Genomic DNA, 14,930 nt, shown 5'->3' on the forward strand with positions numbered 1-14,930 from the left:
AACTACCAGGATAACACTACAAAAAGGTGACAAAATAACATCAAATGTTAAGTGAGTCGAGTCAGAAAATGCGGTATATTATGTGGTTATCAATTATCCTCCCTCATAAGCTTTCCTCTTTCATTTAATGACTTATAGATCAATTTTATCAATCATTTTATGATCTCCCATTCACAATTGTATCCGGTGAGCTGGGTATTTGTCAAGGTTTTTCAACATTGGTGTGAGTTTAAGTTTTGTTTTCATCTCTTCAAGACTCAAAATAGTACGGCTAATCACGCACGCATTTTAGGTATGATTTCTTTGAGTCAAAACTCTCAATTCTTTGAGACCTATTATAACACTGTGAAGCATTTCAAAGATTGCTTCTTTTTTGTTACTCCCTTTAACTAATAAGCTCATGCGGATATATGTAAAATAGAATTTGGGCCTCCGTCTGTGTGTACGAATTCATTTCACAAACTCTAGAGCCAAAGTCATTTTTTTACTGGGACATGATTTTAGGGTTAGAAGGATGAAGACTTTTCCCAAGAAGAGTTTAAGGGGGATAAATTGTCTCATGGAACCTACAAACTCGAAGAGCTAGATGGAAGACCCATATCAAAAACTTGAAACTCAGTTAACCTGAGATATTATTATGGTTAGTCATTTATTATTTCATGTCTAATAAGGCAAGAGGCTTTGCCTCCCCAATGCATGAACTCTCTTATCGTTTTATCTTTATATCAAGGATAAAGTAACATTTTTTCCTCACATGGTTTTTAATGAGGCACACATCCTAAGAATTGTCTAAATGATGAGGTTAGATGTATTGAATGATGGAACTTCGGTATAGTATCCTTGTTTCCTACGAGGCTATTGAATGTTGGAACTTCAATGAAGTATCCTTGTCACTCACAATGCTATTGAATGTCAAAATCTAATGAAGTATCCTTGTCGAATCTTCATTAAATATATATATATTTTTAGGATAAATCACTTTGCCCTTTCCAAGTCCTCATGCTTGAGGAATTGTGGACTGTGATAATTTTGCTAATCTTAATAAGGGTATCCCATGAGATTCAAAAGAGAACCAAACACTTTTGCGTCAGGAGAGCTCATGCATGAGGGTGATATCTGTCCAAAATAGGCATATAGGTCTCCAAACTCGGTTGGGCCGCCTCAGGTAGATTGTATTGTAGAGCCAACATTGAACCAAAGATTCGCACCACCTATCACACATGGCTGCGACGTGGATGAGAAATAATGGTCTAGAGAAACAGTCAAGGAGGGATATTTTCTTTTTCCATAATGGAAGGAGAATTTTCTCCCTCTCTCTCTCTCTGTTCCACATTTTGAGGTTGAGGAAACCGCTCTTAACTCTTGAGTGTAAGCCCAAAGATCTCCAATATATCCCGATTTTAGAATGCTAAAGGGGGTCACGAAATTCTCTCAGAAACACACTTATGAACTTTCTACAACCCTTATATGGGCGAGATCTCAACATCCTCAAACACCCTAAAATTTCATACACACCTACACAAACAGGGTATCCCTCATTATACTCTTGTAGCAAGTACAAGTTTCGATTTATGACACAAGTTTATATTGAATGGATTTGGATTACAAAATTCGAAAGATATTTTTGTCAATTCCAAAATTTTCTAGTGTTTGAGGGGTGGAAACAATTTTTTTAAAGGCATATTAGTTATTCAAGTTCCCTGCATGTTCAAGTTAAAAGAAATATGAGTGGGACTGAAAAAATTTAAATCATAAGATCTTAAACATAAAAATAATAGACAGATATAGAATCAAGATTAAAACAGGATTAGCTAATATCACACTAGATAACAAATTTCAAATCAAATCCTAGCTAAAACTAATGCAAAATTTAATTCAACCAACCAAAAACTTTGATATATGAAACCAAAAATTAAATTCTGACTCCATTCTATTAGAGTTAAGGAAATAATAAAAACAAGTATGTGTTGAATGTTTAAACAAAACCAAACATTTAAATGCTAGTTATATGGACAACCAGTTGCAATAGATTTCATAACAGTAAATTGGAAAGAAAGAAACAAGCTAAAGTTGAGACAGTTTCATAATAAGATGGAACACGATTGATCAATTGAAAGATGGGAAAATCTTCTAAGGTGTGACAAGTCAACATAAAGACTAGTTTGAAAAATACAACTATTTTAAACAATGACTACCCTGTCTAACTAACAACATTACATTACATAGTTCCATGTTTTTCTCTAATCACATTACACAACATCTCATGATCTCGTTGTTGTCTGGCTGTCATCCCAGATATATCCTTAAAGAGAAATTCCAACTTAAACTCTCTCTCATTCATATTCAACTTTTTATCCTTCAACTTATTTTGTTCATCTTGAATACCTGCCATTTCTACCATGATGAGAACTTTTCTCTTTGGAATCTCTTGCACTTAAATTACCTCAACATTAGCCGAAGATGTTTCCTCCAATTTTGACTTTCCCTTTCTTTGCTCAACTTTTGTCCCTGTTGGACAGACCACTGTAGGTGAAATTGCGTTGTATTCACAACATGAAGGCATCTCGAGATTAAAAGTTGTCGAGTATGTTCCAGAATCAGAAATCTTTATTTTTTACTCGTTCCTTCAATTGATGCAGCATTTGACCATTTAGGTTCATCTTTTAACAATCGCCATGCAAACTCTTACTTGAAATGTTCGCCTTCGTCTTGATAATAAAGTGTATATGCATCTTGCCTGATATCAGACTCATCTTTCAACCGCAAGTTTGGGAACATTTAGCCATGTTTGGATGAAAATTTTATCTTCTCCAGCGGTGAACCTTGTTCTTGGCTTTTTTTTAGTTAATAGTTGTTCTTCACCAAGCATAACATTATTCAACCCAGACTGGCTTGAAATCGATGGGGTTTGAGCCTGAAAATAATATCATAATAATTACTGAACATTTAGCCCATTGACACTTCTGATGCTCCCCAGACTCCCCAACATGTTATTTACTAATTTTCTTATAGAACATCAAACTATATGCACCAGAAAATGAATACCTATAGCATGCCTAGCCTATGCATCAATGGGAAATTTATATAAGAACCAACAAATTGTCAAACTGAAAAACAGGCCAAACCAGATAGTTATAAAATGAATTGTTATGGACGAAAATTTTACATAACTACCAAGAGTCTATTTAATATCCATACTGAATAGTTCATCGTATTTAGGCACTAGGCTCTGTCCTAATAAAGAAGTGGTATCAGAAGGCACGAACAAAGATTTAGTATCAACCTAAACAATTTGAAAAAGTAATTGCGTGCAATTAATTTATAAATCAATTCATATTAACCACGACATTGCCAAAATTTGGCACAACCAAACAGTTGAGTTCAAATCTAAAAACCTTTTAGCCCACCACAGGCCGCAATGGCGTAACTATATAGCAGATTTTTGGCCTTCCGCCATCGACAATATTAAAAATAACTGCTGAGTGTAAAAGTAATTGACAAATACCTTAGATATAGGTAGACCAGTCAACCCATCTCTAGCGTTGGGAATGAATAATACCCGGAGGAGCTTCAGGAGCTCTATTCCTAAAGACGAGCACATGTCCAACATAAAATATGAAGGGATTATCAATTTCTATGACATATTGCCCAAACCCTATAAAATAGCTTGACCAATATAGAATCTACTATGTAAAGAAAAAATAACAAGCTAGAAGGTTTTACAAGCAATGTGAAATATTCAAAACTTTCATTGAAACTAGAAAAACAAAAGAGAACTACACTTCATAGGACAACATATGAAGTTTCAACAAATATTAAGTGGGGGATTCTATAAATTATCAGATTCAGACAGTACCCTATGACCCTCATAAAACATAGTAGAAGATTTTTCCTTTTTGATGTTCCTCCTGTCAAACATGTCCATCAAAGAATACATGAGAAAACACATAAATATTATGATTTAAAAATATATATGATTTTTTTAAAGGGAGAAGAATGCAAGATTAAAAAAATCGGAGGTTTGAGAAACAAGTGGAGAGGGGAGAGTGAGATTAAAAGCTTACATGGTTGGAGGATTGGATTCAAAGACAGAGGAAGTAGAAGCAAGAACAACTTATTTATATGAAACCATGAGACGAAGAACAAATGAGGATCTAGACTAGATTACTGTGATAAAATGGTGTTTTATTTTATACTGCTGACTAAGAGTATGATGATAATGATACGAGACCGAATTGGGTCTCACTCTTGCACTTTATTTTAGGGCTAAGCTATGTAACTTTGTCTTTTTTGAAGAAGCTTTATTCTCATTAGGTATTTAGTAAAAAAATTGTATTATATGTAAATCAAGTTTGAGTTTTGAGTTACTTATCATCGGAAACCGAACTTTTATACAATTTGATTACGAATTAAATTGAGATTTTTATTGTGTTGATCTTGAATTTATTGAGATTTTGTACAAATTGAACTCAAAAAATTGAGTGAGATTTTATACCAGGTTCATGTTTAACCAATAGAGATTTTAATCGGATCGAGTTCAAGAATCGTTGTAAAACATTTTCTCTAGTTATTCTTCAAGAATCCAAAAGAAGAGTTTTTCTTCAATGGTGGAGATCAGAATCAAACTGGAACTTATACTAACGCCAACCCCTCAAAGAGTTTTTATACAAGTTTAGATCCAAACCGAAATAAAAACTTCCTAAAAAAGAATAATTTATCGAGAGGAAAAAGAACTCTTGGTAAATGTATAATAATGTCCTTACCCAAAACAATTTTTTCACTAAACTCAAGAACACTCTCAAAGAACTATGGGTAAAAATATGAGAGAAAGAGAAATATTTTTAAAGAGATTTAGAGAAAGGGAAAAATTTAGATATTCATGTTTTTCTAGATGTTAATAAATGAAAGGGAAACTCTCTATTTATAGGCCAATAGATGGTTTAATTTAGAAAAAGATTCATAGGCAAAATAAATGACCGGGTCGACTAGGTACATGCAATAATCGATTGTTTTTGCCCAAAATGAAAGGTTTTGATAGAGAGAGTTGTTATCATTCATTAACACATTTTCATAATCGATTATGAACTTGATTCACACTCATCTAATCGATTAGGTATGTGTTCTAATCAATTAGACAATTCAAAAATTTGTCCAATCAATTTGACAGTTCCCAATTCATCTGGTTAGGATCCAAAAACATTTTTGGTGATTTATTTGAAAGAGAGAGAATTCTAAAATACTTTTAAGTGTGTGTGCATGTGTATGTGTGTTGTTATTCATACTACTTACAAAAACACCCTTGTGTCTTTATAATACGTTGATCCCTTAGACAGACACGATCAAACGAGCTTTCACACTTTATCTCTTTTACACTTTAAAGCTTTAAGTCCTTTTGTTGGATATATCAATTATATAAACACTTCACTCAAATATTTTTATGGATGAGGCTTAAGATACCTTCAAGCCAGTCACCATCATATGAGAGTAGTAAAGATATCACTCGTGATTATAAATCCTAATTCTTTAGCTTTATTCTGAGGAGTAAATTATGGAACCTTATTTTACAGGTCATAGAATATGCTTTTGATGATGACAACTATTAAAAATAATCATGCCCTGATAATAACTAAAGTCAAGCATAAAATGGTTAAGTAGTTAAAGATGCAAACCATAATATTAGGGTTAGATAGACTTGACTATATGATGATGGAAACCAAATGGAATATAACTCAAGCCTTATTTCAAAGCAAACTCAAACAAGTGTCTATATGGATGAAACATCTGACAAGTCTTAAAGCATAAAAAATCTCTACCTCAATTAGTCTGAGTAAATACATTGTAAAATATAAGAGCATTCTCGTAAATGTGCATGGCTAAGTCACACACACACACACACACACACACACACACACACAAACTTGCTTTCAAACTTAGTTTTATAAAAAAAAAAAATTCAAAATAACTTGAAGTTGGGGCAGAAAAGTTAGGAGTTATCAGAAAAGCTAGGGGCAAATTTTTGTCTTTGCCAATCGATTGGCATCTTAACCCAATTGGTTGGGTCAGTTCAAAAATATGTCCTAAGCAATTAGGGCATCATCTTAATAAGGTGTAGCGGTTAAATATCTTTTTTTTCTTTTCATTTTTAACATAGTAATCTATTAATTTGAAGGCAACCAATTGATTGGTGTATGTTGTCAATCGATTGACAAGTCATAAAAGGCCATAAATCGTTTTCCTTTTTGTGTCAACTTCTAACCTATAAATATAGTCCCCTTCCCACTTTTAAAATATCCAGAAATGTGATTTCATTTCTCACTCACTCTCTCTCTCTCTCTCTCTAAAAACTTACTTTATTTACTTCCTCTCACTAAGAATTTAGCCCAAGTGCTTTTCAAGAAAGTTATTTTGTGTGTAAGGAAGTTGTAGTTCTAGAAGGGTAGTTTTGCATGTTCACCAATGAAGCTTTGTTTATACTTTGGTTGAATATTTTATCCATTTAAGGATTGTTTGTTTGGGTTTGAAGCTAAACCCGTAAAAATCTTTGGTTTGAGATTTATGTGATCAAGTCTTTGTTTATGTTCGAGGTCAGCCCGTGATAAATTATCATAGGTTCTCGGTTAGCCTGCGATAAAACTTATATTAGTTTAAAAATCATCCCAATGTTAAAAGCTTATTTCGGTTTGAGATCAGTCTGGTGGTAAAATCTCACAGGTTATTGGTTAGCTCGATATAAAACTAAAATTTAGGTTCGAGAGCTCATCCAGATGTTAAAAGCTCCAAAAGTTTCTTTGAATCTTGAAGACTAATTGCTTTAAGATTCTTGTGAAAAGGAGACTGGCTGCTTTGATCTTCCGTTTGGAAGGAAGGATCACCGCTTCTCTCCCGTGTTTGTTGTTTCGTTGGAAGTTAGTCATAAACATCATTTTCCTCGTATAAGAGGGTTCAAGAGTTTAACATACTAAAAGCTCTCAAGTTCATTGGATAACCTCAAGATCAGTTTTTGAGAACTATACTAAATCAATTTTTATTATACATGTATAAATTTTGGTGTTCCTCTCTTCCCTTAACTATTTACATTTCCGCATTTATCTTCTTCAATTTATTTTCTACTGCATAACCCTATAACATTTCTAAAAATGTTTTCAAACTCTGATTTTAATTCTTAAAGTTTTCAAATCCAAGTTTTTCTGAAACACGCAATTCACCTCCCCCACCCCTCTTGTGTATGAAGTCACATGTCCAACAAGTGGTATTATAGGCTAACTCCTATTTAAGGACTAATCCTGTAAAGAGGAGGATTACTTCCATCATTAGTTCCTTTCTAAACTCACCGCCACTTTTAATATTAGTATATTTTATATTTGGAATACTAGGTTTATAATTTTTATTCAAAGTCTAAATCATGAATTATTGGAAACTATAATAAATGGTCCTTTTATCCTTACATGCCAAGTAAATGGAAAAGTAGTAGATACATATGATTCTCTTCAGGCAAAATAGGAAGAGAGAAAGTTTGAGATAGATTTTAAAACCAATAGTTTTATAATAATGTCTTTAGATGATTGCAAAATCTATTATGTTCATAAATACAAAATTGCTAAGGAAATATGGGATACTCTTGAGATGATATATGAAGTTTCTTCAAGTATCGAACAAGAGGAGATAAACACACACGGTAAAGAAGATGAAAATACCATCTTTAATGGTTTTTCAAATTTTAGTAATATTATAAATTATATTGGAACGTTCGTCACAAACCAATGTCTAAGAGCTGAAAATTGGAAGTTTAATCTAATCCTTAAATCAAAAGATGGGAACCTTCGTGAATTTTAGGAAAAATCAAGAAAGAATGAGATCATAGAGAAATTAAAAGAACTAGTTTAATTACTAAAAGATGAAGAAATAAAAATCGATTAATAATTAACTTTATCATACTCTTATCATACAACTCCAGTAGAATCCTTCGAAAGAACATATTCAGTAGTTGAACGACCTTCAAAAGATTTAACATCAAATGAAGAAACCTCATGTTCAAGAAACAATGAAGAAGAAGAAATGTCTTCAATATTCAAACAAAGAAGAAGATGAGAGACATCAACCTCGGGGAAAAATATAAAAGAACCTTCTTCCAAAGAAGAATATGAAGTTTTCTTAAGGGCATCATACGGGAAAAATATTATTAAGGTAAACTTTAATGATTATTAATGGAGATGTGCAAAGCAAAGGTATACTTCTAAGTATACAGTTTGTATGAAGTCTCGAATCCAAGAATGTAAGATGATGGTAAATATCAATAAAAATGATCAAAGAAAATGTTCTTGAGAATATCTCAATGTGTATGATCCTTAGTGATCAGTTGAGTGGACATGTTTATAATGGACTTGCTCATCTCGTTGTTTATACAAACTCTTGCATCCAATGATGTGTAGAGAAAGACACACCATAATATGTTTGATGTTTCCCTTTAAAGGGGAGTTTTTATCAAATTATTTTTATATGAAAGGTAGTAGACAATTTTAAGGTTGAAATGACCGGATAACTCCGACTAACCCTTTAAAATAATGGTTTTAATTTTGGCCACCTCGATAAAAATAGTTTTAACAACCAAAAGTATCAAACTTATTGTGTTGTAAATCGTCACTTGCATTGTAAAATCGTAGAAACCTTGAAAAAGTACTAAACATCCCCTTTTACACCAGTCAAATCGGTCTAGAACACTTCAGAGTAGACCCAAAAAATGACATATCATGCACGTGATAACTTGCATCCCACGTGATACTGACTTTACTTTTCTATCACGCGCGTGATTCAACGTGTGATTATTCTAGTAGATGCATATTTTTGCTCATTTCCCACCTGATTTTCACTAAGTCCTCATTTCTTCATACTTAGCCATTTTTGCATCTTTCTTTGATATTTATTCTTCGTTTTTTGCTCCTCTTTAACTTGTTTTGATCTGTTTCTTTGATCGAAAACATGCAATGATAGAGTGTCATCACAACCGCAAACTTAATACGTCGACTGTCCTTAAATAACTCGCCACAATTGCATATTTCAAACAGAAAAACGAATTGTAATAATAACGAATGAACATTACCAATTATGTTACCTGATCATCATTCCAATTCCTGACTTCAATCGAGCAAATTTGGAAAAGTTCTTCCAACACAACAAGTACTCAACCTGTCTCTCAGCTCACTAATTTTTTACTCGAATTGACAAGGTAATCACACAATCAACATACATAAGTATTTTACCATAAGTTTATAAAATTTATAATAAAATCAATTAAAGTCATCTAAACACACACTTTTGGAGGTCTTTTAAGGTTGTAATAAGACTTATGTCAGGGAAGGATAATTTGGGATAATATGCTTAAACTTTTGGAGTTACGTACCTAGTTTTCCTTATTTTATCATATCCCTTTTCATATAAACTCTTGCTTATTTACTTTTGTATTAGAGATTAACATTTTATGGTACTAAACATTGCTTTTCTCATTTTTTTTAAGAAGTTGCTTTGAATTCTTGATTTTTCTTATTTTTATTTTTGAATTTTTGACCAAAATCTCTAGTACACCAACCCCAAACTTAAATTTTGCTCACTTCCAAGAGCAACCTCAAACTTATTCTTTTGCATGTGATTAAGGAACTCAATTTTCTACCTAACTCAAAATAAAAGATGGAAAGATTTTATCTTTCAAGTCAATTGGCTAATTATCGTGACTATGTCACCGAAAGAAAATGGCTTAGAATCAAAGTGGTTAGCAAATGATATAAATATGATATACGAGTTAGTTTGAAAAGACTCAGACTTTACCACAAACAAGTACCTCATTGTGTATTCATTAAACCAATAGATTAAATCAGAAACAATGCAAATTCTAGAAAATAGCAATTATATGGATACTCCCATAATAAGGAAAAATAAATAAGGGAATAATTTGCTCAAACGTTATTAGTTGAGGTATCTGGAGATTAAGTATAAGGTAGTTGGTTGTTTCTTTCTTTCTCAACTCTCAATCCGCAATGAACTTTCCTAATGATCACCTTTGTTTTTTATGATGCTTATGGCTCATCTATTCACCACTAAAATTGCAATTTAGTAAATTCGAAAGAAATAGCAGCAACAAACTTATTTATTAAATACAAACATAAATTTGTTGGTACAAAGGGGAACCAAGTATTGTGGGTAATACTGTAGATTGACTTGTTGGACGTAAAAGAGAATCGCATATATTAATACAAATTTTGAAAACTCAAAATTAACATGGCATTGGAGCGGAAAAAGTCTTGCATGATATTGTTGAAGTCTTGGTTCTGTTTGGTCCACTATGCCCTCGTCTGATTGACGATGATGCTCGAGAGGAGCGATTCTGTAACACCCTGTTTTTTTATTAGATATTTTATTATATTTTAATTGTTTGAATTAGGGATTTTGATAATTTATTTTATGGTTGGGTGTTGGCGGAGTATGTATCATTGAGTTAGGGGTATAGAGGGATGATAGAAGTAAGTTGAATAATTGAGAATTGTTTTGATAATTAAAAATAATGTTTTATTTATTTTTATTATATTAATTAGTGAAGATAGAATAATTTGGTCAAATATGAGAAATTGATAAAGTTAGTGTGAGGAAGGAATATGAGATAATTAAGTTTGGGTCAAGTTGGTGTTTTGAAAAAGTTTACCCTAAAAATAAAAAGTTAAGAGGAACCTAGGTTTAGGGAGATTTTTCACAGTACGTGATATTTGAGAAAAAGGAACAAAGAGGCAATAGGAAAAATGATCAAGGGAAGAGAGTGAAAGTTTCAATTCAGAATTTTTATAAGGAATTCAAGTAAGGGTGAGAACTTGTTCCAATAGTAATGGGTATGGTAGAAGGGTAGAATGGAGGAACTCTTACCCTCCTTAGGGTTAGGTGTTTTGATTAATAATTTTGAATATGGATGCTATAATGGTTGTTATATGATGAATTTCATGTCCCTTATGTGCGTGTATTTTTTTATTTTTATGATTGAACATATATACACCATTGTTGCAATTTCGAAGGTTTTAGGCATAATCTTAAAACTGTGATTAAATGATTTAATTATGTTAAAACTAGGGGTGGCAAAACGGGCGCGGGCCAAGGATTTAGGCCTTCACCCTCAAATGTGTCCACCCCGCTGTAACACCTCAAAATTTGCCCTCCTCTCTTGGGACTAGTTTAACATATTGCATATCATTTTTAGGTCATTAGGCATTGCATATTGCACATCATGTGGTTACATTGTGCAAGGCTTCCTCCTAAGTCTTGATCAGAAGATGAAGAGGTCATGATGCAAGCTAGGGTTTCATTGGACTGGATCACTAATCATCTGAGGATATGATGGTTCAAATTAGGGTTTTTGATTCTCAGGGAGATTGATCTACATCTTGGTTGAAATGATACATCATCATCATCATGGTCTTGTTATCATCTAAGAGATTCAAGAGGTTGATCAGATACCTTGAGATTAGGGTTTTGACCACTGGTCAACCCTAATCAGTTGCATTGGGCCAACCAGGGCATAGCAAGGAGATGGGGTCTACAATGGATATGGAGATCATAATGTGATTGTATTGAGCATATTGAGGCTAGGGTTTCATCCTTGGGCCATTTCATCAGAGAATTAGGGCTCAGATTGATCAGTGCATTGCCAAATTCATCTATCAGTTAAAAAGTCAACTGTGGTCAACTGTGCTTGATTTTATGGATTTGGAGGTGGGAGAGAGTTGGATACACTTCATTCATGTTGAAACAAGTGTCATTTGACATGTCAAAGCTCAAGAATGAAGAAAATAAAGTCAGACAAAAAATTGCCAAAAATAGAAAGTGACTTGTAATGGAAGTTTCCAAAAATGGAAAGTTTTTCACCACAAAATTACATGTCCAAAAAAGCTTCAAATTAAAATTTGTTCAACATGAAAGCTGTAGATCTTGTTCTCACCTTTTCAAAAAGTCCAAGAACTTGAAATTCTCATGTATGGTTGGCAAGTTATGGTCCATTCATTTTCCAAAAATGCCTATAATCAAAGTGGCATAACTTTCACATGGAATGTCCAAAATGAGTGATCTTTTTATGAGCAAACTCCATTTCACATGTACTTTCATGGTGCATAATCAAAATTCGTCAAAAATGGTCAATGCAAAAGGTCAATTTTCAAGTGCAACAATTAAAATCCAAGGGCAAAATGGTCCAAGTTGAGAAATACATGGAATTTTGGAATGAGGATTTTTGCAACACTCTCCAAATGCCAAATAGAAGTTGTTTGAGCTGTCATGAGCTGTCATGGTGCAATATTTGGCAAGGGCATTTTTGGACTTGCACTTAAGTTTCACATTACACTAATTAAACTCATTTTTGCTAATTTGTGATTAAGAGGATGATTAAGGTGAAGTATAAGATGCTAATCATAACAGAAATGCAAATCAGAATCACAATTCACAAGAAATCTAACTAACTTTCCCTCCATTTTCTCCAAATTCATCAAGAACTTCATGAAACATTTTTCACAAAATCTTCATCAATTCTCAATCAAATTGAGTAATTCTTTTTGATTCATCCTCTACAAGTCAAGATCTCCAACTGTTTTGCCAAGCCATTGCCAAAAAGCTCAAGAACCGTGATTGTTCAAAGGAGGCTCAACAATGAAGTTTTGAGATTTCTTCCACTTGGATCAACATTGAGCTTAGCTAGGCATTGCGTTCACCTTCCTCAACCTTCATCATCATCTGTTTGAGGCTTTTGCGTCCAAATACATCAAGAATCATCACTGTCTTCAACCTAAGGTGCAAAATCGAATCTCACCATTTTTTGCTTTGTCATATGCGTTTTGTAGTTCATGCATTGTAGATCATCATGATATGTGTAGTTTTTGGATTGGTTAACTGTAGAGAGAGATATCGTGCTTCGAAGTTTTAAGTCCATATCTTTAATCGATCGATCCCGAGTGTATGTTAGGAATTAGGTTGAATTGATCACATATCCTTAATCTACATGTTGAGACGGTCACGATGATATATGATTTGTTAATTTTGGTTGAGATTTGCGTGTTTTCATTTTTCTGGAATTTGGACGAAGAAGATGATGAAAACGCGTGTTTTGATCTTTGATTTCGCCTGGCCACTTTTGAAAGTTGTTTCCCGCCGTGTTTCAGCCAATAGGAAGGCGCCATCGCTTATAAACCAAACGGCGTCGTTTTGGCCGAGTTGTTTAATATTACGACATTGCCATTTTCTGATTTATTTATATATTATTTCAATTTGTTTTTTCATTTCATTTTCATTTTGTTACATGAACTTCCAAAATTCATATCTCACTCATTTTTCATCCAAATTGAGTGAGACTTTTTGCATTATTTTCATGATGATGTGTAGAATTTTATGGTGATTTTTGTGGATTTTTTGCATGTATAGAAAAATAATTGGCCTAGGGATTGTTTCAATGTATGCATTTTGTACATGTTTGGCCAAATCCTTCATGAAATAGTGATGCTTGCAAATAAATGGATGAAAATTTTTGTGCTTATTCTGGACATGTTGATGGTGATTTTCATGTAGAGTTTGTGATTTTTGGATACTTGGTGATGGAGATATGATTTTTTGAATAGAGGTGTGACAATTTGTGTCACACCAAGCTAGGTCAACTTTCTGATTTTATTTAAAATGCTTAGGGATGTTGGTTTGAGCTGAAATTTTGTGTGGATGATCATTGATATGTCAAGATTACATGAGAATCTTTCTGGAATTTTTGATGGAGTTTTCTAATTGATTGATAATTTTCTTCTCTGTGTGCTCATTTGGTAACTTTGTGTGACACATGTTGGTAATTCATTTGTGAAATGCTCATATTGTATTGGATGAAGATGAAATTTGACATGAGCATTCTAGACACATTATAGGACATTGTGGTTTTGATCCCATTCATTTCTTAATTGTTGTCACTGTTTTATGATTTATGGAAGTTAATGCTTGTGTTGATGCCTTGTGTTGGCTTGTTTGAATGTGTCTGGACTTCTTGATTTTCATTGACCTACTTTCTTTTGTCCAATTGAGCTGAAAATTGACATGCTATACATTGAATGGGTCCTATTTAGGTGTGAATTTTTGTGGAATTAATTGAATTGTTTTGGTATGCTTTTGATTGAGATAGTTCTGTTTGGACTTTTGGAGTTGCAAATTGCATGATTGATGTTAAATTGTGCATAAAATGATAATGGTGATTGATATGAGCATGGGACCAATTGCATTTGTTTCTAATTTGTTTGAATGTGATTTTGGATAAGTTTCACTTGCTGTTTAGAATTTTTTATCTCCTTTGGACCCTAGGCTTGGCCTAGTGGTCTAGTTTCTCACATTTGGCTTGGATTTTCAGGATTAAAAGTGCAAAAGGCTTAAGGAGAGAAATTCAAGTTGTAAATTGAGTTTGTTTGATGTTGTAAACTAACATTGGTTTTGTGTTGTAGGGTTTGATGCTTGAGCTTGAGCTCATGGCTTGCACTTATGTGCATTAACTTGTGTTGTCTGTATAGATTGACTTTTGCTGTTTATTGTTGGTTTGTCTGAGTACTGATGATACTTGATTGATTTCAGGTACATTTAGTCGCTTACAGTTCTTTAAGAACTTGCTTGCTGCTGCTTGGTTTTTAAAACCAATTGAGGTAGACTCTCTTGTCTCCATGTAGTCTGGAAGACCTGGCCTGTTACTTGGCCAGGCAACTGTCTGAAGTCCTCCTTAAGAGGCGATGTTTGTGATTGTTTACTTTTGTGCCAAGCAGGTAAAGACCTCTATGAGGCAATTGGCGGAACCCAAGGGATATGCAATTTATCCCCCGCTATTCTGTTGAGTCGTCCCTCTGCTCACACCACTGTGTTGACGCATTGGGACACAAACTCAAGATCTTATA

General features: G+C 33.4%; 1 pseudogene; it reads right to left on the bottom strand.

Moving 5' to 3' along the window:
* Positions 1-2,102: 2,102 nt before the first annotated feature.
* LOC127130602 (uncharacterized) overlaps positions 2,103-14,930 on the bottom strand; it is a 44,470-nt pseudogene continuing 31,642 nt past the window's right edge.

This window comes from Lathyrus oleraceus, chromosome 3 (genome assembly GCF_024323335.1).
Source record: "Lathyrus oleraceus cultivar Zhongwan6 chromosome 3, CAAS_Psat_ZW6_1.0, whole genome shotgun sequence".
Taxonomy (NCBI): Eukaryota; Viridiplantae; Streptophyta; class Magnoliopsida; order Fabales; family Fabaceae; genus Lathyrus; species Lathyrus oleraceus.